Here is a 24,036-nt window from a genome sequence, read left to right on the forward strand (position 1 = left end):
AATTGCTAACTCTTCTCAAAAACAAGAACTGTCAGCAGAATCTTTCATTTTCTTGTTAAAATGTAAGGCTGGTAAACTATTTGCTGAATTAATCAATAGTGAGAATAATTATAGTTGTAGTATTTAAATAGATGATTGGATTGTTCCCAGTTGTCAGTCAACCTGTCTCACTCCCAACATGTGCAGTGAGGCAGAGACATCAGTGACAATAAAAGCCACTGGTTTATGACTGCACTTAATGCTTCATGTGGTTATTGACAAGAAGCTGTTGGCATAATGTGGGCGGATCAGTCTGATTAGTCGCATTGATCGCCAAACAGTGAAGCTTGGCCTTATCCTTTAAACTATTTTAATAAATAGTCTTCCTGATAAATCCAGCACAAACATTTAGGTGCTTTTGAAAGCGGCTGCCATAATTTCTGTCAATTTAGACCAGGTAGTCAGATTTTCAAAATGAAGAGTCATCTCTGTCCAGGACAAAAGTGTTTTCACTGGCAACTTTAAATCAGTGATCACTACAGTGCGTTTACATTTTCCACATTTAACATTTAATTAAACTAATTTCAAAGATGAAAATTACAAAATTTCTTGGAATACAAAAATTTATCATTTAATGCCCCTCACTACATTCATGCTTTCTTCACCTCTGGAGTCACTCGCCCAATTTCTGCCAAATTGTCGTGTGAGGAACCAAACACTCTCCACAGCTGCACCCTGAATTTGTACCTCAGCTCATACTATCTGTGGGGACGATTTGCTGAGAGGGGGTTTGAGCGCTCTCCTCATAAGCACCTGTGTGTTCCGGAGATCAGGGCATGAGAGTGGGCGGACGGGATGAGCACAGGAGGTGAGGACGATGCTGCTGAGAAGGTGAAGAATGTGATTACAGAGGGTCTTGTAGAGAAAAAGTGGCACAAGGGAGGAAGAAGATGAGGATTTTTTTTTGTTTTTTGTACAGCAGAACAATTTTAGACACTCACATATCAGTCTTCATTCAGTTTGTGGTTATTTTCAATCACTCTCTCAGCCTCTTGAAGCCTGTCTCTTTCCTCCAGTATTTGGCCTATGTTCTTGTATTTCTGTTTTTTTTTTAAACCTGTCCAGCCTTTCACCTTTATCTTCAGCAGAGCTGATTGTAGAACACAGTGCATCAATGAACTGATCTCGTCTGTATTCATAGTCTTCAGAGCATTTTATTTTATTTCCGAACTCTCTGCATCACTTAGTGCACAGCCTTCTGGCTCGCCTTTCAACGTCTTTGTTTAGCATTTTTTGTTTAGCTTTTAAGTCCTTTTTGACTCATCGCACTGCCATGCCTGCTCTGAAAGAATTTACATGGCATCACAAGCAGAAAGGCTTGGTAAGCTTTTTAGAGCCAGTCATGGTGCACTATTCCCCTGTTGTAATTACTGCTGAAACAAGCAGCTCTGGGAAGGCTCAGTGTTGGTGTACTCGCCATTACTGATAATCTCTCCTCACCTGCCATAGCTAAGATGCTCACGCACTGCAGGCTGTGATGAATCCTCTTCTGAGGTGGCAGAAGAAGGTGAGAGACATAAAAAGGAGGCTGATCAGAGATGAGAAGCTCTGCACAATTGGAAGTTTTAAATAGCTGTTAGAGAACTGGCGGCACAGCTAAAACCTGTAGTGTCTCAAAACAAAAATTGCTCGGTCTATCAACCTTTTTGGTTTCCAGGTGAGTTTAATACTTGATATCTCAAAGTGGTGAACTTCAAAAATAATACGCCTGCAGAGCCTTTTCAGAGATGCGTTTCCTGTTCTTAGCTTCTTCTCACCAGGTTGGTTTTGCCCTTTAAATCAATACGTAAGCCTTTTCATCTTTCAGCGTCAGAAGTCATTTACTTTATTGAAAGGAGTCTTTGCGCCTGCTCGCAAACCTTTTCCCTGCCAAAACTTGTTTTTATTGCCCCACCTGTAAGTTGTTTGCTTTAAAGCAGTTCTTGCATTTAGATGAAACCTTGGCACTGCTTTTTACTATAAATCTTCCAAGGTCTCTGAAAGATTTCCTTAGAATAACTTTAAAATTGAACCTTTGCTGTGGAACATGCTCTTGTACATCCAACATTTTGCTCCATTAAACTTGATTTTAGGGTGTATTCACATTAGTAAGTAAGACCATGTTTAGTAGTTGTTCTGTCTCCTGTAGTACCTTTTGTCTAGTTTCCATATGGACCACATTGTGAGTTTGAAGAGGCCTTATTTTGTGTGTTTTCAGAACACTTGTAAGCAAGTATTCTTGTTTTCTTCCTCTTCTACAAAGACCTGCGACTGCGCTAGAAAGGGAAAGGTGAGGCAGCTGCTGGCGTAGAGCAACTTTGCCCCAGCAGGTGGAAACAGGTGTCATTACTTACGGGGTTTTGCTTCAAGCACCTGCCTCAAGGCGGAAACAAGCTGGTTCTTGCAAAAACAAAACCAACAAGGCAACAGATGGGAGTGAACCTATTTATTTTTCCATTACTTCATCGTTAGTTGTGTGCTTTACTCGAAAGAAGGTAAAAGTCAGAAATAACTGTTGTATTCTTTTTACTCTGATACTATGGACTGTGTATGAACTAACTGTTAATTGAAATAGCATTTTTTTTCTTTTGATATTGACGTAGCCTTTAGACTAAGTCTGACAATCTTTTATTTAAAATATTTTTGTATTTGAAATCATTTGTAGCACCATGCTAAAAGCTTGTCCTAGGGTTATGACATATTAGGAAGACATGCAATGAGTTTAGTGAACACTGTGAATGTGAAGTGGCGGAACAAATCACACAGCATTCACATATTACCAAAATCTGATTTTATTTTGGCATAATTCGACCCAAATGCAACTTTTTTTATGGCAGCCTGAATTTCCCAGTTTTTTTTTCCAACCGAAGAATAAATTAAACTCCTATTTGTGCCACTTCCATTGAAATCTGATGCGTATCTGATTTTATCCAACTTTTACATCATTAATTTGAGACATTCTTCATAATTCTGTACCAGAAGAGGCCAGACACAGTAAATCTAAACGTAAATACTGACTGAAGCCAGCCGTGCTTAAGACTTTTTCTTTATTCTTACCTTGCTTTGTCTTGTGAAGATCTTGTGATGATATTATTGACTCATATTTCTCATCAACTCTAAAACTGATCCCACTCACTGTATGTTAGTGACCTCTATGCTCCACTCCTGTGCGTGCGGCATACTTCAGTCATACACTGTTCACACAGAAATCATTCAATGGTCATTTAATCAGCAGTATAAAACCCTATGTAAAAGCAGAAAAAACAAAACAAACTGATTTTGTCAAAAAATTGTAATTGAACATCAGGACCTGCTGGGTGAGCAGCAATAGTTAGCAGTAAATCTAGGTATGGAAAACCTTAATTTAGCTCAACTGCTTGGTTTTATTGGGAAATATTCTTATGCCGATGCATACAAGAGAGTGCATTTGGCTAAACTTGGCTATTTTTTGTTGCATATAAAAAGTTGTATGAAAAGTACTTTTTACTATTCTCATACAATTATTTCCCCCTATGTTTTTACAAACTTCTAAAAATGCACAATCTTGGCTGTGTCTTCTGGGCAAACACAGAACTTTGTCCGTCAGTTCTGTGTTGCGGACGGACAAAGCTCATCCGTGGGCCAAGTTCAACAAATCAGCAGCTCTTTCCCTGCCATGAACCCCATCAGCCACGGGTCCGTCTTCCCCCCTGCTATTGCTTTTACTTGTCTCCTTTTGAAATGCTAATAGAACTGAACGACGCTGGAGTTCTTCAGCCAGAAGTGAACTTTTCTCTTCTTGAAGAGAATTTATGGATGGTCATGCAGAGCTTTAAAGTTTGACCCAGCGGGTTACGAGATGTCTTTTTGTTGTAGCCACATCATTTTGGGCACAGTCTCAGCAGCTTACTGCAATGCATTATGGACATCAAACTATTATTATGTGTGATGGAACAAAATTCAGCTCCAGTGCCCATTAGGTACTCACTGCCCTGACTTTGCCCCACAAAAACCACTGATATGTGGAGGATGTTGACTGCTTTTTCTGTGCTAAATTAAATTAAGCTCTTGAGAAACATAAACATCTTGCATCTTGGATCCTCATCATGTTGTTTCCCCATCATTCTTGCTCAAGTCTTTTTTTTCCCCAGAAAATGTTATAATCAAAATCTGATCCACAGTAAGTTGTCTTCCTTGATGTTTGAGTTTTGGGAATCATGGACATAACACTTTCTGCAGAATTAAGGAAATGTTGTAACTGTCCCTTTAACTGTCTGTTGTTTTTCGTAGTTCTTTGCTATTTTTATCTAATATCAGAGCACCTGCCAGAATATAAACAGATAAGAGTGTTGTTCAGAGTTTTTTCCTGAAACTGCATCTTGAAGCCAGCTTGCTCAGTTATCGAAAAAAATAAATCAATTATTTGATATCACCAACTAAAAAACTACAATGCAAGCATTCTAAATATATCTATGCCAGTTTTTTTAAATGTTTTTTTAGCTTCTAAAATCAAATCCCAAAATGGGGAAGAATGTTAGACAGTTCCTGCAACCATTTAATTCACAGTGAGATCTGAACGTTGATGTGTGCATTTGTGTTTGGTTCTTTGATTGCATAACTCGAAGGTTTGAATGGTTTTTACTTGTGAATAATTTTTCTCAGTCTATAATTTAAAAAAATGGGTTTCTAATCCTGCCCACAATGATGGACAGCAACAATTGCTCCTATAAGCTGATGCTGATGCACACTGTGCAGACTTCTTGATGATCGTCTATTTTATTTGGAGCAGCTGGTTTCTACTTTTCCTCTAACTTTTAAAACTTACTTTTCCTGACAGACTCTTCTTGTTTAATAACCACAGTGTTGAATCTCTATTGAGTTTTTACACCACTGAAGCTGGATACAATTTTAGAACCTTTCAAAGAGCAGATAATTTTTGTTGCATCTTGTAGTGAAACCTCTTTTTTTTTTTCTTTGTTAGTGGTTTTACCCTCTTGCTCTTCCATCATACACCTACTGCTGGGTTTCTGACAATATCTCTTGCACATAAACAGGACCTTAGGAACATATTGTTGATGGTTGATTAAATTCAGTGATGCTACCTTTTGTCCTTTACTGCACAGAGGGCTTTAAGATACATTACAGTTCCTGAGCAATACTGGAAATAGAAAAATTATTAAAATCATTTTGGCCCAAGGTGACAGCTAAAAGTGTCAAAAAATATGCTTCAAATGTAAAGCATCAGTTATGCAATTTCAATGGGCTTTTACATTTTATTGGATGCTCTTATGTGATTGAGGTATTTAATCACTTTCAGGTGCAGGAAGTTTTCAATAAAGCAGCATCTGTTTGATTAAACCTGAAATGGAGGAAGGTATGTAGAACTCATTTATTATACCTGTCAGTTATTCTGTATAGTTAAGAATAAGCACTATGAGAATCTGTTGAGCACCAGACAACAAAGATAAGGTGAAGTAATTAAATGAGAAAAAAAAAGAAATGTTTAATATTGTTATTCTTACTGAGATGGAGATATGAGGATCTACATACAGGCATACAGGGCGGTTTAGACCAGTGTACCTCATCTGATGGTAAATTTAATAAGATGTGAAAAATAGATGCTTTTGTGCAAATATTAAAACCTCTAAATATCCTTTAGATTATACATTTATCTGTGACAATCAGACAGCATCAGTGATCAGGGATGTGTTTAGGAGAGCAAAACTCCAGTGCTTGTCATGATAAATTGGACTCTGTCTATGGTATGAAATGCGCCTCAACCCCAGGGGAAAAAAACAAAAAACAAAACTTAAGACTTTGCACAGTAAGACAGTAAGAGAGTCATTATTTAGATCACCATTTTTTTGGTTTGTCAAAAACATTTGACACTGTTCACCATGACATTTAAAAACTGTTAGAAAAAGAATATGCCCAAACGATTGCTTCAGTGATTCAATCATATCTTAGTTATTGATGGCCTCACCTTCAAAGCACATGTAGAGATCCTTGTAAAAATAGTGTTTTTAAAATAAGTTGTGCTTTTTTCACTACAAAGAAGCATCTTGTTGCTGCAGCATTCTTGCCTGTGATGGATTGTGGAAATATTTCATCAGTATTTATATGAATTTTATATACTCCTGCTTAATATCTTCCAAAAGTTGCTTTTATGCTTCTCTGAGGTTCAGCACTGTGAGTTTTACTTTCCTGTTGGAGGAACTTCTCTGGCCAGTCAGCAGAACATTCATTTAGCTTTACATATTAGCCAATAGACAAGATTGCTATCTTTCTATATATGCTGTCTTGTTGCAAAGAAACAAGAGAGCATGGTTGTTATTCTCTCTGTCTGCAAGATCACTTGTTGCTTTCTATTCCATTTGCACTCACTGAACTTAGTAAGAGCTTTTGTCCATTCGGGACCTTGACTGGAAGATGACAAGGGTAATTTCATTGAGCACTTTTCAATCAAGACTAATGATCCTTAAGGCCAATTCCATTATATGCAATTATGTCTCTTAGACTGCTTGTCATTTTAACTTAAATTTAATGTTTATTTTTATGTTATATTTACTTCTTTTTTTGACTTTAAGAAACACTTTGCCATTAAAGCTTTGCAAAACAGAGACCCTTCCTTTTGTAGATGTCGTTCAATTATGACATTTTGTTTTATGTCTGTCACAACGGACGAAATGTGTAAGACAAAAGTCAGAATTCTCAAAACCTTGTCAGCCCAGGCAGTTAGAAGTACTCATTTCATTGTGGTGAAATACACAATGAAACATTGTTTTCTTTATTATTTGTAGACATGTGAACTACAGTAACAGTTGTTGACTCTACTGATTGTGAGAGTCTGAAACTCCCCAGAGTTTATAATGACTTTATTTTAAAATACGAAGCTTCTATCTGGAAATCAAACTAAACTAATGGAGCATGAAAGCAAAGGCTAATATGAGAAAACAAGCTGGACTATTTGATCATCTGGTCTTTGCTGTTTCAGTGACTCCAACTGGGATGAGTTCCATTTTTTTTGTTTGTTTTTTTTTTTAGTTGCCAGAGTCTTTATCAGAGAAACTGTGCTGCAAGTGACAAATTCTGTGCTCGAATAAAGGATCCTGATGCTCTGGATTTCTTTTAGAGTTTTCTATGAATATTTACATCTGGGATAAAAGTCTCAAAAAACAACACAAACTGAAAGAAACAGTAGCACCAGCTCAGACCTTCTCATCAGTAATCTACCCTGATTTGACACCCTTTTTAATTTTTTCCTAAGCCTCTTCATAACTTTCCATCAGGCGTCTTGGGTTAAACGTAATGTGCATTCTACAGTTTCAGGGCTTCCTCAATAATTAAAAAGCTTGCAGCATTGGCCTGACTTTCTGTTATTTATATTTTCCGTTTTGCCATATCTACTGGGACCAAAGGTTGGTTCAGCGTATGAAGAATGACAGCAGTAAGTTCAGACTCAGCCTCACCTCACAGGGCTGCTGCAGCGGTCTGTCAGTTCTGCTGCATTTCAGTGGTAAAGCAGAGCTGCTCCTGCAGGCTCAAAAGCATGAGATCAAAAACTTGGCAGGTACACCATGCATGATTTTTTTTTTCCTATTTCTGTTTTGCTTTTTTTTATATTCTCCGTTCATTACTTTTGTATAAGTAAGCATTGCAGGCTTATTCATCTGAAACATGGCCATGGGGAGACTGTAGGACTTCATAAACGAATGATTTGAATAAGAGGGTGGGTGGCTTTGTTATTTCAGGTTTTATCATAAAACATTCCCACTCAATGTTTCCGGTGGATTTGATTCTTAATTGAAAGCTGCCTTGGAGCAATGTTTTATAATTTGGGAGTGGAAGGGGATGAAGAAGAAATCCCGGTGCTAAGCAGGCAATATTCGCACATCTTCACGTTGTCTCTTGAGCCCTCCGCAGCTCTGTTTTTTTTTTTTTTTTCTAGGCTCTTCCTGTCATTTTTCTTCATGAATCTTACTCTTGTTTCCATTGATATCACCTTGGCAAAATCCCCGTTGACAGACCCTGAAACATTTAATTGACTTTTCATTGACACAAGCTGTAATTGCCTTTTAATCACAGCTTTACATCATGTTTTGAAATTCAAATTAGCAGTGTCAGCTCAGAGAAAAGGCCCTCTTCAACGCTTTGCTGTCATTCACAGATTCAAAAAGAGGAGAGTTTCAGTTTTGGAGCCTTGTGTAACATCGTCTTGTCCATTCTTGCTGACTGAAAGCAAACAGGAACAAGCTGTTTGATGCTCGTCTGTAATCTAAACAGAGCCATTGGTGGGGAAACATTTAGGCTGTCAACAGCTTTTTTGTGACAGCCAAGCCTTTATCTGATGTCTGCACTCGTTTTGCCTCTGAAACAAGGTCTGGTGGAGGAAAAAATTTAAATCACATCTTGAAATAATAAAGCTGCCTTCAGAAATCATGCATCATAATTACGTATTGTACAAATGTGTAATTATTTGGACAATGTACAAGGACTTAATAACTTTTAAGTCCTGTGATTTTGCCTGAGAGAGCATAGAGTTGTTGATTTACTTGAAGTGACCAAAAGTATCTGGCTTATCCAAAGAAAATGCACAATCTGAAAAGTCCAATTGTCTTTTTTGCTTTAAAAATTTTATTTGAGAGGGACTGTATTTGGCAGGTGGCCACATCACCCATGAAGATGTGGATTGCAAAGGCTGTCGATAAGGCAGGGTCAGGCTTCCACCACCCCTCAACTCTCTGAAAACAGTTCCCACGCTCCTTGCTTTCAGTGCAGCGGAAGATGAGCAGAAGCATCTGCTCAGATAAAATCAGTATTTCTGATTCCTTTTCATTGTCTATTTTTATCCTTTGTCCATCACAAATGATCCCCAGACGGTCAGTGCCTTGAGATCATTCCTATATATGCATCTGCAGTATGGATTGTACTATCGCCATTATTCCTGTCAACATATTGTATGGTAAAACGGAAACAATACATTTTTCAGAAAATGAAAATCAACTAACCAAATTTTAAAGAAATCAAACTGTGAAGACATTTAATGTTCTTAAGCTTAACCATCCCTGATTATTGATGATAGCTCAGTCATCAGAGTCAAACACCAGCTCAAAACCATAAGATTTAATTTACTTTGATACAAATATAATTCAAAATGCTCCGGAATCTTTTCAAATTTGTCCAGTTACTCATCTGCCAGTAATAACTAATGATCAGCTCTCATGACATTGACCCAAATATACAAGATAAGTTTTTGTTGTTGTTGTTGTTATTATTCAGTGCACTTTTTCTTTGTATTTTGTGAAATCCTGCTGTGGAAATCTTCATTACCCGGCTATGTTTTTGTTGGCATTTGTAAAACATAAAAAAAGGAAAGGGAAAGAAAATAAAAACACCACAGAATTGTATCTTTAAAAATGTTCCTAAACTCATTGACAATAGGTGTAGTAATATTTGTGCTCTATGATTGCTATTCTAGTGGCTTCAAACTTGGAGACTTGGTAGCTTTTCTGCAAACTTCACTGAAAACCTCTAAACATAAGTTTTTCTTCCCTTTGTTTCACTTTCTGCTTTTTGTCCCTTTTCATCTGACTTTCCCTCTGTTGTTCTGTTGTCTTGTTTTTCTGATTCTCCTTCCTCCGGTTTCTCAGTGATTGTTAGTGACGTTTAGCGACTCTTCTTGGGAGAGAGCGCGCTCTCTTTAAAGCATCCTTGATGCTCCCCAGCAAACAGTGACAGCAAGAAAATGTAAGCTGGCAGCTCACATATAAACCATTCAGCTCTGCAGACCTTGTACAGGGTTCTTTCTTCTTTCACATCAGGCTTATTATTCATTCTTTTGTCTTTATGCTGGTGCAGAGTTTCTCTTGTTTTACTCCTGGAAGAAGAAGTAGAGAAAACATGGGGTTTGTGTCTGATTTCTCCCCCCTGTTCCTTATCTTGCAATTTTCATTTCATTGAGTCAGACTCAATTTGATTTTTTACCTGTAAGACAGCCCCCTCCCAAAAATTGAAAGCTTATTAAAAAAAAGTTTTAGCTTACATTGTAATTAAACTGTCGTGATTAAAACCCAGAATCCCTGCTAAAATCCATGTCTCTATTCTCACCTTCTCACTCCAGCAGAAGGGATTCATTTTCCAATTCACTAGCCTCTGTTTGATTAATTTTAGTTGAATCTCAAGAAAGCTAATATTATTTCAGTAATTTCTGTTTTTCATTAATTAAATGTAAGTGAATATTCATGGATAGCTTGAGGATTTCTATAAATATTTTTAAAAAATCAAAAGTTCAAATAGTAAGACATTGTTGTTTTTAAAATAAACATGGAATTTGTGCTTAAAACATCCACTCTGAGTACAAAGTCATGATCAAATTTTTCATCATTAAATCTTATTTAAGTGAATATTAATCTTTCTGATAGAAAAAAAAAGCTTATCAGAAAACCAATCATTAAAAGGCTAATTATTCCTATTTTAGCTGGATTTCCTGCTCTTGCCAACCTAAATGTGCAAGAACAATTGCATTATACCAAACACAAAAAAATGTGTGCCAAAATATTATTACATGAAAGTGGAGTTTCAGTTGGAAATCAATCTTCTTTCTGCACAATTGCACAGATTGCAATCTATTTCAGCACAGAGGAACACAAAAAAAGGAAAGGAGGAAAAAAAAAAAAAAAACACTCAACTTGAAATTGAGCCATTCATCACAGAGTAAACCGCATAACTGAGAGGCTGCATGAGGGAGCAAGGGAAGGTTCGATGAAATAGCTTGGGGGTAAGGAAGAGGGAAGATGTTGCTGCAGGAAGAACAAACAGAAGCTGGCCTCTATCTCCACTCTCCTCACGAGGATGTGACATTTCTAAGAGTGGTGAGTTGTTGCTTCAAAGCTATTTAACATTCCACGATATCCCAGCTGGAGGTGGACGCGCGCTGATGCCACCTTTCGCTGTGCTTGTCGATCAGGTTGTTGACTTTCTGTAAAAGAATCGGCTCTCAAGTCCGCCATCCCAGATTGCGATGCGTTATGTACGACAACAACAATGTTCAAGTGTGTTCTGCCTGTTTACCACTGCAGACGATGTCAGGCAATGGCAACCATGGTGCCAGTGTTGGGCTGAATCATTGAAGGTGTCTCTGCCCTCAGGGGAACACAGATCTGAAAGCAGTGTGGCGTGCGCTACGCACTTTGTTTGCTGGGTCAGATCTGATCGTTTGCCAAATGTCAGTGGGACATGTCAGCCGTTTGCCATTGTTTTGTTGCATACACACACAATCTGTTATGAAATCTCTATGTTGAAGTGTGACAACTTTATTTTCTGTATATTAAATAGCTATCATTATGTTTGTAATTTCAGTAAGTTTGATGGACTTTTGAGTTAAGTTTTAGTTTTTGTCATAATTTATTCTCCTTCAGTTATTGTAGTCTAGATTTGTTAAAGTCAGAGAAAAATCTGTTGTTTTCACAGTTTTGTCATGAAATGGGAAAAAAAAGTTCACTTTTCAATTTCAATGCAGATGCTAAGAAAAAAAAAAAAAACAGCTGCAGGCCAGGGGGAACAAGAGCCAATCTCATGCATCTCATACTGCCTTTCCAAACAGTACATGTTCTTAGTTTTTAAACAAAATGAAAAGCTTGTTGACAAAAAGTGTCAAACCTTTTCCATCAATAACAAACATAGTTTGGTTTTAATGAGACTATTGTATGCATTTTAAAGAAATTCATATTCAAACATGGGGGAACCAAAATAATAACTGGATATGGAAGAGTGATGAGAGTTTGAAATTTCATTCATTTAATCAAAGTAGCCTAAAAATAGGAAAATAATGACAGTCATGTTCAGGAAGAACAGAAACTGCTTGATTTGGAGGCAATGTTTTGCAGTGAGAAGTTCTGCATTGATTCTTTTTTTTTCTTTAACGCAGATTCTGTTTAACCTTCATTGGTGTAGATGCACAAATGATTGAGACAAAAAGAGCAAAAGAAACATTAGTAGCTTATTGTCTGTTGTTGCTCATTTGAACAGTTCTAGTTACAGTTTTAATGTTTTTATAAAATTGTATGAACTAAAATCTAGATGAATGGAGCAGCATTCTCCCTGAAAGTCAAGGGAAAACAGTTGTATAGGCATTAGAGTTTTATGTCTTTGTGAAAAGAAGCAAATGTATGGAATGAATGTGTAGTGAAGTGAATCTGCATTATTGGATACATTGAATTTTGTGGGTTTTGTCAAGTCCCTTGAGTCAACATCGGTACCATAAGAATAAAGTGAATTGCATTGAGTTTAGAATTGTTGTATGAAGTCTCCCTGAATTATAAGAGATTTTATTTGGGATTTCCTTTGACTCGTCAGGAAGAATGAAGAACTAACGAGCTTGAGAGATTTAGTTTTGATGTTTAGAGCTCCTCCTTGTTGTCTCCTCAAATAAAACTCAGAATCTGAACTCACCTCTTGAGTGCTATTTTTTTTTTTTACTGTGGGAAGAGTTTTCACCCACCTGTGGCAAATTCCACAGACATGTCATCCTCTTTGATATCTCTGATTGTGCGCTCTACCTCAACTAAACAGTCTGTGGCTGTGTCTCTGCGGACCGATTCCACCGATCAATTCCTCAGCCCATCTGTCTGGCAGGCTTATTCACAGTGCTGCATCTTAGGCGAGACGAAGCTTCGCTGCAGGAGTCTTCATTAAACCTGTCCTCTCTCTGCCCCTCCTCCTTTTCTGTTTTTCTGCAGGCCTGGGGGAAGTTAATGAGAAGATTCGATCAGCTAACACCCCCCACCTCGCTCATCCGCTTCCCTTTGTTCCAACTATTATCTTCCTCCAATGTCAGCGTTGACTTGTGCACTTAACTGGTGATTGGTGAGTCAGTAGTGGCTTAAACTTCACATGATAATGAGATTTATTTTATCTCTCCTAAAATATGAGATATATATTTAATGATAAATATACATCTCATAAAATGTACATTTCATGAGATATATGAAATATATACTTCTTTGGAAGTTATTTCTTTGGGAATTCTTTAACAGGTTAGAAGAAGTTCTTTGTGCAAGCATTTTGTTTTAACTTTAGTGTAATGTTTGTGATCACATAATTTTTCTAGAAACTTTTTGTGCAAGCTAAAGATTTACAGAGACATTTACCATTCATAAACATTGCAAAGGTAATATAGTGATTACAAAAAGGAAACTTTTTTGGCACCAATGCCAACTTTTTTAAAGAAGAGTTGGCGTTTCAAAGTTAAACTAAAAAATGAAAATTATGCAGGGTCTTTGAATATGCTGCAAAAGTTAATTTAAACCATTTTTTGTAACACTGGAGTATGCATTTCATTTTTTCTAATAATTAAGACAATAAAAACCCTAAAATAAAATTTATAAATGCACATAAATTATGAAAAAGTGTGGAGTTGATTTTCACTCTGAAGTTTACAATGGCAGATCATGTTGTTTGCATTTTATTAAAAATAGGTATTTAAATATTGACTTAAACCAGCAGCTTCATATTACTTTCTCTAAAAGTATTGCACAGCTCGTTTTAGATTAAAGAAGCATCAAACACAAAGAAATACAACATTTATTTTTAGTAAAAAAACAAATGCAGAATGTTAATACTAGATGACACACATCAGTATAACAGCCATGGCTACCATTCAGACCAAAGTTTAAAGGTCATCTAAGGAGTTTTTGAGAACAGATATTAAATAATCTGAGACAAAAAAAATATATATATTTTTTGTGACTTAATCAACCTCTGTTTTGTGGAGAAGTTTTGTTTCAGTTCTTTTTAAAAACCTGCTTAATTTCTAACAAGAACCAGTTGGGCTGAACTTTAGCCAGTTTACATTGTGCATTTAGATTCTTCTTGGAGAGAAGATGCTTTCTGCTTCTTGTTATAATGGTTAATGTTTACTGAGACCTACAGATGCTGTGATCTTGGATTTCAGAGTATGGTTTCAGTAAGCATTCACCTAAGACTTTTCCTCTTAAATTCAGAGAACATACCTTAGTTGTGTTAAGTTCATTTTAACTTAATCTCCTCTTTAATAAATAACACTGTGAAATCTGTTGTGTTTTTTACACTGGAGGTAAGATTTAAATAACTTTAGAAACCAGTAAGCACCGACAATGGCTGTGTCCTCACACATTAAGTCATAAATATGATTGAGGGATTATAATGTGGATGAAAAAATTTAGACTTAGATATATACAATATCTAAAACCATGTTGTTTGGACCTCTGACTACCTGCGACTGTGACATGTGGGAGGTGCAACGTGATGCTGTGGCTCAGTTGTTATGCCAGAGAAAAGGATTTGCTGTTATGAATGGCAGTGGTCGCATTGTGCAGGTCTCAGCCTGCTGCTGAATCACAGCTTTAAACTAATTTTGAGGGTACAGCAAAGCCGTTGTGCTTTGTGCGCTAGCTCAGGACCTGGCTCATCCAACCGCTCGGCTCAACCTTGCATGCTGATTACCCACAACTTGTCTTTCCACTATTGTCAAGAGAAGAAGACACTAAGGGAAAATATATTCTTATTGGCTAAATTGTTGTGGTCTAAACTTTTCTTTGGTTTCTCTGTGAATTCATAGCTGTTACTCTAGAATAGCCATTTACATGTCACGTTAACATAAATGCCTTTTATGTGAATTACTTTACTGAAATGGCATGGCAACAGTAGATACTCTTGACAGCACTCTATAGACTCTTTATTGAGTTGCTGGTCAGTTGAGTTTGGATTAAGATCGGTACTTTTGGCAATGTGGGAAGGTGCCAAATCCTGCTGATTACTGAAATCAGCTTCTCCTGAAAGTGTGAAGTGCTCTCAAAAGTCTTGATAGATGCTATGTCCAACTTCAAAGCATAGTGGACCTACACCACCAGATGACGCGGTATTCCAAATCCTCATTGACTGTGGGAACGTCATAAGGGTCTCAAGCAGTTTGGATTCTGTGTCTCTTTTTGTTTTTCCCAGACTTTTTGTTTTTCCCAGATTTTACCAAAATTAACTTGGTAAACCAAGTTAATTTTGATATAAAAGGATGTTGAGCCACTAAATAACATTAGAGGCCAAGGCACTCTAAATATACTATTGTTACTTAGTGGTAGCTACAACATCAACATCCTCCTTGGCCTCTAAATGGTATATTTAGAGGCTGTTCTGATATCGGGTCGAGTTTAAGGAGTTGCTAAATACAAAGAATGCAACAGTGATACCCAATATCCAGGCAATGTCTGTGTGTGGTGGCTCTACAACAGAAGCAGCAAACTCGCTGGTTGACTTTGCATTAACCTCTACAAATCCCTGAATGCATTGCTGGTGGTTAGGACCCACAGCCCCTCCTTTCTTGAAATTCAGCTGGATTTAACCAATTTCCACCAAAGTAGATGAATGTAGAAAACTGAATTTTAATGAATGTATTGATTGATTATATTTAAGGACATCAGACTTATCAGCTTATGAAAAATGTTGCCATTTAAACTTGAACTCAAATGGTTTAAAACAAACCTAAGTTATTGTGTTCAGCTTTGCTTGTTCTCATAAGATGCTTCATGGTAATATTTGAAGATTTATTTAATGGAGGTCAGTCCATGAGTTTGTCAAAGTAGGTTTGATGACATAGGAGCTCGTACTCCAGCTGTTATTTAAATCTCTTCTAAACTTCTGAATCTTTGCTTCACAATTCTCTCAAGGCCGTGGTTATCACCGTTTCTTATTAATCTTTTGCTACCACCCTTTTTTCCATTTATCTTAACGTTTCACTATTGTGCTTTACATTCTGTGACCAACCGGCTCTTTAGAAATAAGCTTTTGTGGCTTCTGGAGGATGTCAATGACAGCTGGACAGCTGTCAACTCACCAGTCTTGCCCACATTTTTGTAGGTCATAACATACAATTTCTGAAGAAAGAAATCTGGTTTTATTAGTTTTCTGAAATCAAATTTTTAATAAAAAGAATGACGCTTTTTCTGTTTATGTATTAATCTCTGCGTAGTAAGTCTAATACATGAGTTAGAATTTTTGAATTACATTAATGAAATTTAAAAAAACATTTTGATGATATGATTTATTGATGGATTTTTAATTCTTCTACTGCTTCATATTTTTGTGATTAAAAGTTTGGTTTTGAATTACACAAATTTCCTGAATTCAGGGTTTTTTCTCTTCTCTAGCCCTTTCACACACTCCCTGTTCTTTCAGGATTTCAGCTTTCACTTTCACCCTACATTGCACCTCACATGGAGCAAATGCAGCAACAATGATTTGAGGAGTTGGACCTAGATCCACATCAGTAGATGTAGAGAACAGAAAACAAGCAGAATGTAATCCTGTTGGATGTTCTCATTTTGCAAATCTGATTCCTTTGTTTGTTTTCTGCTGGAATGGACCTTCTGCGTAGCGTGACCAACACCGCTGGTGAACATGAATTGATTTTCGTCGGGCTCCTTTCCAGTTATGGTGAGAAAATATAAACAGCTTAAAGGTGTGTTTATGTTATGGACCAAATACAATCATGACTCTGCTTCTTTTGACTACATTGGATGGATGGTGGTTAGTTAAAATGTCATCAGGAAATCCTGACCCGGGGCCTTTTCAGACTGCAGTAAGAAAACAGCTGCTTCTTACGATAGACATTAGTCTGCTCTGCATCCAACGACCACACTCACATGATGAGACTTCTGCAGCAGCACAGACACAGATCAGGTTGCTCTTTCCCTCATTGGCTGCTATTTCAGTTCCATTATGACACACTATAAAGATGAGATAGAAATGGTCATTATCTTGGAGTGGTGATCCTTTTGGTTGGAACATTATTTTATATTCATAGAGACTTTCAGATACATCACTTCTTACAGTGTGGCTAACCCCAAAATCAACCTTTTTTTCTAATAAACTGTCTAAATTGTTTATTTAGGCTTCTATGTTTATGTTTCTATGTAGGTTTGGACATTTCCTTGTAAATTTGTTTTGTTCTGCAATATTTTGTCTGACGGTGTTTCGCTGCCTCTTTAGATTGAAAGATGACTATTACAGTTGAGTTTTCTTACTGTTCAAAACAGTACAGCTTTTTGTAACTCACTAGTGAGTTTGACAAGCATTTGCAATTTAGATAGATTGGAATGGGTCCCTATGCTGAGGGACAGACAACTGTGTAAGACTGACTGAGATGTTTGGGAAGCTCATTGCAACATTCCTTTCTTGTGCAGGACAAATCACAGCTGCAAAACAGCTGCCTGATAGGGTGAGAGGAATCCTAACTCTGGAAAAGTGGGTTGATTTGTCACTAGTTTCTTTTTTAAATAAGTCTCCAGAGGAGTCTGAAAAGTCGCTAAAGATAATGACAAGTAGGATAAGTTGGCAACAGGGTTTCTGTCATCCTGATTATAGACCCATTTACTGTTGCCGCTCGTTTCCACACTCAGCAATGCCCTGGATTGTCTATTAGCTCAACCAAATTTGTTAGAGGCAGGAATGTGCTTTCAAAGGGGGTTAGTTGCATTTTGAATGACTAAATAATTCAAACAAGACTGATCCCAAAACCAGAAGTTTTAATGCATCATTTCAGATTTTATGTGTAAAGATAATGGAGTTTCCCTATTCAACAAAGCTTTCTCAGAGATGCTAGCTCTTCTAGGAACAGTTTTCCACAGCGGTTTCCTATGTTTTGAGCATTTTATCTTCAGAACTGGTTAAACTGTGCAGACTTAGAGAACATAATGCCGGTAGTCTGTCTCCATGCATTTGGGGTTGGTATGTTAATGGCGAACTGCATTCCGATCCTCATGTCTGACCGCAGTACCCTGTCTGCACTACCCTGAAGGGATTCATGGTTTCACTGTGCAACCTGCCACTTGTTTGTCTGTGTAATGCATTAAGATGGATGCAACCATCCCACTGTCAGATGATGAATTGTGAGCTGCAGAGAAGACTCTCTGCTATGCAAAAGAGGCACTTGCAGAGCTGGCATTTTCATCAATCAGATGGGGGACCTCTGTTATGTTGTTACACTGCAGAAAAAAGAGGAGGCTTTGTTTATATGCAGCAGACGGTCGTGGATTGAGGGTCTTTTCATTCTGTTCAGATAATGTTTTTCCCCTTCAGTGTAAAACGATGCGTGACTCCGGTGCATTAATGATCCCACTGTGTAATCAACTTTCCTCTTACAAGTGTGACGCTGTGTCTTCCCTAGTACTTTACCATTTTGTTCATACAACAGTATCAAGGTCTCAATTAAAGTGACACCTGGAATCTCACATTCACACATTCCCATAAAAGCCTGACTGAGCTCCAGGCTCCCGGTCGGAGAGCCTGGAGCTGCTTAGTCAACACATTAGAAGCCCTGGTGATAATTTCAGGCAAGGTGAGATGCTGCAGCTGAAGCGACTGTGAGTTACAGATGCAGTGGTATTAGTGGAGATTTGTATACCAGAAGAAAAAACAACAGGTTGTATTTTACCGCTTTAACCTTTTTGTGATAAGACCTCTCTAAGCAATAACAGATGTTTGAAAAGAATATAGCTGAGGCTCAGCTATTTGACTCTGCTTGCATGCAAAACTTGACAATCTAAAATTTCAAGTTGATTATAATATCTTCTCACTGGTCTTGTATTGACTTAGACTGTAGTTAATTTAAATGAAATTATGAAAATCCATGTATTCCAACAACACAATTAGTAGAAATATTGGGTAAAAACATGGAAAATAACCTTAAAATACCCATTATGTAGCTGAAGAGTTTTGAAAAGTACATAATTTTATAAATCAATGAAATTATTGAGGAATTTCTGGTTGGTAACTAGTAATTCAACATTTCCTGAGAGAATAGTTCAATAAATAAGAGACTGATGTGTTGTTTTTTTTTTTTTCTTCTTCTTTCTTCTTTTGGCATAGTTAGATACGGGTATAAACTACTACATAGCTATAATTATAGAGTGAGAAGATGCAATGCTGGAATTATGACAAGTCTAGGCATGACTCAACTATCTTACCGCCATGTTCAGTCAGTCAGATGGAAATACATAAAGAAGTTTGCAAAGAGGGGATCTTTGGGTCATCAGGTATCAATAACAATTAGTTTTAAAGCTTTTGTGTAGCTCTGGTCAATTTGCCAATATTGTGCTGTTGTGTTGTCATTCATAGGCCTGGTGAGATAAAGATTAAATCAATTAATTGCACGATAAATTAAAACTATCGACCTCATTAATTAAAGGCTTTATCGTTTCTTCCGGTCTTTTTCTCTTTCTGTTGACACTGAATGAAAAAAGGCTCAACTCCGGTGCTCTCCACTGACCTCTCCCTTCCTCATTTCCTTAGTGTAATGCCCACGATCTTAGAGTTGTCAGCCGATTGTCGGCCCATTTTCAAAACCTGAGAGACCACACATGCCAACAGAAATCCTAGGTATAACGGTTCGATCGGGTTCGATCGTGCCGTACAGTGTCCAACAATGGGCACAAAATAATGGCTATGACTCCAGCTAACTAATATTAAAACCAGGCATTAATCAGTGCTTTACTACAATCTACCTGCAATGCATGTGGTTAGTGTCACATGCATTGAATGAAAATCATTATAACCTTCATTATGTCACGTTGATGAAAAACAACTGAAGTGTTATCGGGTTTATCAACTCCTCCTCTTGTAATTTCTATATCCTTTACACGTAACGTTGAATAAACATTAAGGTTTATTCAATGTCTCCAATGCCTGCTGGACTTCGGGTTGCTCCATGTCGCCGCTTTCTGATTGGCTCCCTGTCACATTCAACAGGCTACGTTAATGCTTCCATTCGGGTTAAACCTCTGATTTAGATCAGCGCGGCCATGACAATATACCGTAACACGCTATAGGATGATCGGTTACAAAATTGTAAGGGTCAGTCTTAGAACTCCCAACGATCTAAGATTGTAGTATGGGGAAAATCGGGGCAAACATTTGTGTATTGTGAACTATTGCATCAGGTAGTCAGATATGACCATCTTCTCTATTTAAATCTAATGATTACTGAACCATAACCTTTATAGATATAGTTCTTCACATATAGACCTGTATCCTTTAAATCACAAGTCAAGTAGTTCTGTTGTTATTTCTTTAGAACCAAGTGATTAAAATCCAACATAAAAACCCTGCCGTTTGTTTCAGACATCGTTTCAGACATCGTTTCAGACATCGCATAGTTCCTGTTGAATTAAAACTATTCATTCACAGCTCCCAGGATCTCCAGCATTATTTTGTGCCTCTGATCTTCTTGCAGCACCTGGTGCAGCTCTACCGCTCTGTTCTCTTGTCTCGCCCTTCATGTTGCCACCCTCTCATTCTCTCTGCATGTGGTCGTTGAGTCGTAGCTGCTGTTAAGGCAGGAGGTGTGGTGTACCTCTGGCTGCTCCGACAGATAAGCCAGAGCCTGCCCACCTGCATTCCCGCTGCTCGTCATCCGAACAGGCTCTCTGTCAGCGGCATTCATTCTGCACCAGGAGGTTGCCACATGGATGGATCCAAAGGAAACGCCTCTCTGCCTTAATTTTCATACGTGATCAGGGAGAAAATTACATCCAATCTCCTTGAAACAAATTGTGAAATTCTCACAAGATTTAAACCAGTGAGTAGTTAGAAATCCTACCTGTGCCAGAAAGAGATGGCAATTTAGTTCACTTTCACTTGACCTTTATTTTCCTCTTGAGAGCCAGCTAAGAACTCTGGGAGAAATGGCAGTTTGTGTTACAAAAAAGCTCAAAAGTTAACTTATGGATTTGTTGCCAGAAAAATTAGTTCCTTTTTTAATTAACTTTTAAACGAGGCCTTATTCTTGCCTCAGTTTCATTTGAATAATGACCTTTACAGAGAGGTAGGGTTGCGTTACTTGCTATAATATTAGTTTCAATAAATCCACATTTCCTTCACTTCTGTTTTTTCATGTTTGTGATTTTTAGCATCTCAGAAGCTGTAATTTGTCTCAGGTGTAGATATGAATTGCAACAAGACTCCATCCAAAAGGCTGAATTTTGGTTTAGTGTGCTCAATATGTTTCCATATACTAGCCAATTTTTTGGGGGAACATATGTTATTGTGAAAATAAATGTTTTCTTGTGGAATTGCAAGCGGCCTGCCACATTCCAGTCTGCCCATGAATGTGACCATCACGTTATGGAAACACCACTCCCTGTGAGTACACGTTTGTCACGCTTCTATGAGCACACAGACGTTTATCCTTGTGATATACTTTAATTGACTTGTTAGTGCAATAATGATGACATCAAGTTGTCATCCTTGATCGTCCAATCTTCTCAGCTGTCAGCTTTTTATTTCCTAAACTGAACATGCTCTCTGCACGTTCACGTGTGTCCTGTACGCTGAGAATATATGATGAATATAGCATGTTGGCTGATTTACAGTTTGGAGTCATGAAGGAGATGAATTTCTTTGCCTTCAGCCAAAGAATGGGGCTGATGTATGGAAAGAAAAAATGGTAAAGGTCAGTAATCGGTGGCTAGTTATTGTGTGGGAGATTTGAAAAGGAAATTGCTTTTTGTGAAGACAGGGAACTGTATGTGTATGAATGGTAATGTTTTTATGTTCGAGATTGTGTGTTGTCTGTTTCCACAGAGGGTTTCTCTTGGCAGAGAGTCTTCCGGCTGACCTGTCAGTGTTACTCAGCCTACGGGGCTGTGAAATGACCAACCACAGGGCTCACCTGGGGCCGCACAACCTCTTTCAGCTGTTCCCCTCACACTGCTGCTCCCTAACTTAGTTTTATTCCTTTTCCCTCTCCACTTTGTCTTGGTCTTTGGTGCTTTACATCTATACCCGTCATTCCTGCACTCCTTTCATTTTGTTATGCAGGCTGAATCTCTTCCTTTTTTCCTGGGATGTAACTTTTCCTGTTTCCTGTTTAAATCCTGTTTTCCCTCATCCTGTTTTCAAGGATGAGGCTGAACTTGGAGAAAACAACAAAAGCTTTTCTTTTGATGACATCATATAATATTCAGAGATGCACCAATCCAATATTATCTGTATTAATCTGTATATTGGGGAAAACAAATTTATAAATCTATATTGGTGGTAATATTTTTGTTCTATAAGATTTATTCAGTTTAATTCTCTGATGTCATGCTTTATTTATTTTACATTGTATTTAGATTTCCTAATTGCACTTTCTGAGCCACCAGAAAGATGGTCACACATGTTTATTTTTACATGTGTGACCAAGGTAGACAACCTGTTATTTTTGTCAGTTTCTTTATTGTGTATTTTACATACGCTGCTATACTCCTAATTGCTCTGAGTGAACATATTACATCATTATTTTTTACATACTTGACCAAACTTGTGAAGCCATTGGTGTATTTAAGTGTGCTGTACTGGTGCAGAGTTAACAAAGAAATTTGTAATTCAGTAAATATATGTCTGTTTTTTAAAAATAGAAACGTTTTGCATTAATTCAGCAGAGTTGAATTGGACTATTGCTCTGACAATTTTCACTATAATGCTTTACTGCAATACATTATAACACCTTTAACAACCTCTTGATTGTTGTGTATTCATAGCACACTGTACTTTTTCAGTGATGTTGGAGAAAAGGATTAGAGAAAGGGAATCATCCTCATGGTGTCATCCCATTTGTCAGCCAAGTTGACAAATGGAAACCCTGAACTTGGACAGCTATTAGCAAACCGCTTAGGACTGAAACTAAGCCAGGCTGATTTTCATGAATCTCCATTCCAAAGCTCAGGCCTTTGCCAGACCACGTCATGGCTGTGGTTGTAAACACCACCTCATGCCCTTTCTGGCCTACCCTGCCACCAGACCCCATGTTTACATAGGACTGAGCTTCTGTCGCTATTGAACAAATCCTCCAAAGACACATTAAGGGGTACAGGTTGTTGCCTCGTTTAACTGTCATGACTCATTCAAATGGCACAAGACTCTTTTAACTATTGAAAACAAGGACTTTGACTGGCATGTACTATTTACTGCTCTGGGTTTACAGCCAGTTAATATGATTTCAATGGGAATTTGGCCAAAGTCATTTAAAAAAAAAAAAAGGAAAAAAAAAAACTATTTTATGCACATGTCCTGAATTACAGCATCCAAGGTTGTTCCAGACATTCATTAAACAGTTTTCTTCTTTTTCTGGCTGGTATTCATTTGAAAAGCTTTTTTGCTTCCCCAAGTTAGGTCAACTTGAATTTTTTTCACCCTTAAAAGTTTGACTAATACAAAACAAACCAGGTGAAAGGCTAGCTTCCTGGCCTTTGACTGGTCCCTTGAGAGGAACACTTTTGCCAGACATCAGAAAATATTTTTCTTGTCTTTTACTGTTTTAGCTACTGCTGTTGTAAGGGAAATATTCTATTTTCCTTTATTCAGATGGAAATAGTAGGATGTCGGGAGGGTAAGTGGGCAGACGGAAAATGGTTTTTAAAGAGGGAGAAATGTTCTCTAGCAGTTGTACTTAAGTCCATGAACACAAATGAGCCCAAGTAATATGACTGTGTGCCAAATTTCAAATAATTTTACCTCCTAGGAGCCTTTTCCAAATAATCTGATCTTCCGTTCTTCAGATTTTAGGGTTTTGTTGTAATGCAGCTTCTTTTTTTCTTTCTCTGAAGCAGGCTGTATGTTTGCTAAAAATTTTACCAGCATTTTGTTTTCAGCATCTTGATAGAATCTTATCAGACTTTGCTCTGAATGTCTCCACTCATGCTTTTTTCAAATGCATAAAGTCTCCCACTACCATATCTTGAAAAACTTGATGTTCTGTCAACTCTTCATGTAATATTCCAGGAGGTTGTGCTGCAGTTATAGTGACATCCAAAGAGATGCACATTTCCGAGTTACCAAAATATGGGTTTCCTGGTTTTTTTATTATGCTTAACAGGAAACTTTAAGATTCAGCTATTTTTTTTTCTTCAGCAGTTGAGTCTTCTGATTATTCTTTTGTTTCTATAACTGAAAATCTTGTGAGGTTTGGTTCTTCAAACCAATATAGTAAATTAATGTTCTTTTAGCTTATAAAATATGGCATCGATTAAG

General features: G+C 37.4%; 1 protein-coding gene across 5 annotated transcripts in view; it reads left to right on the plus strand.

Moving 5' to 3' along the window:
- Positions 1 to 24,036, plus strand: part of sema6e (sema domain, transmembrane domain (TM), and cytoplasmic domain, (semaphorin) 6E) — a 144,449-nt gene that overhangs the window by 24,351 nt on the left and 96,062 nt on the right. For 4 of the 5 annotated variants that reach the window (XM_055047115.1, XM_055047119.1, XM_055047120.1 and 1 more), the window contains exon 3: positions 12,735 to 12,861. The exons of the other annotated variant lie outside the window; for it this stretch is intronic. The gene's annotated coding sequence lies outside the window, so the exon portion shown is untranslated. The remainder of the gene's footprint in view (positions 1 to 12,734; positions 12,862 to 24,036) is intronic. 5 annotated transcript variants of the gene reach the window in all.

This window comes from Poeciliopsis prolifica, unplaced genomic scaffold, assembly GCF_027474105.1.
Source record: "Poeciliopsis prolifica strain line A6 unplaced genomic scaffold, Auburn_PproV2 SCAFFOLD025, whole genome shotgun sequence".
Lineage (NCBI taxonomy): Eukaryota > Metazoa > Chordata > Actinopteri > Cyprinodontiformes > Poeciliidae > Poeciliopsis > Poeciliopsis prolifica.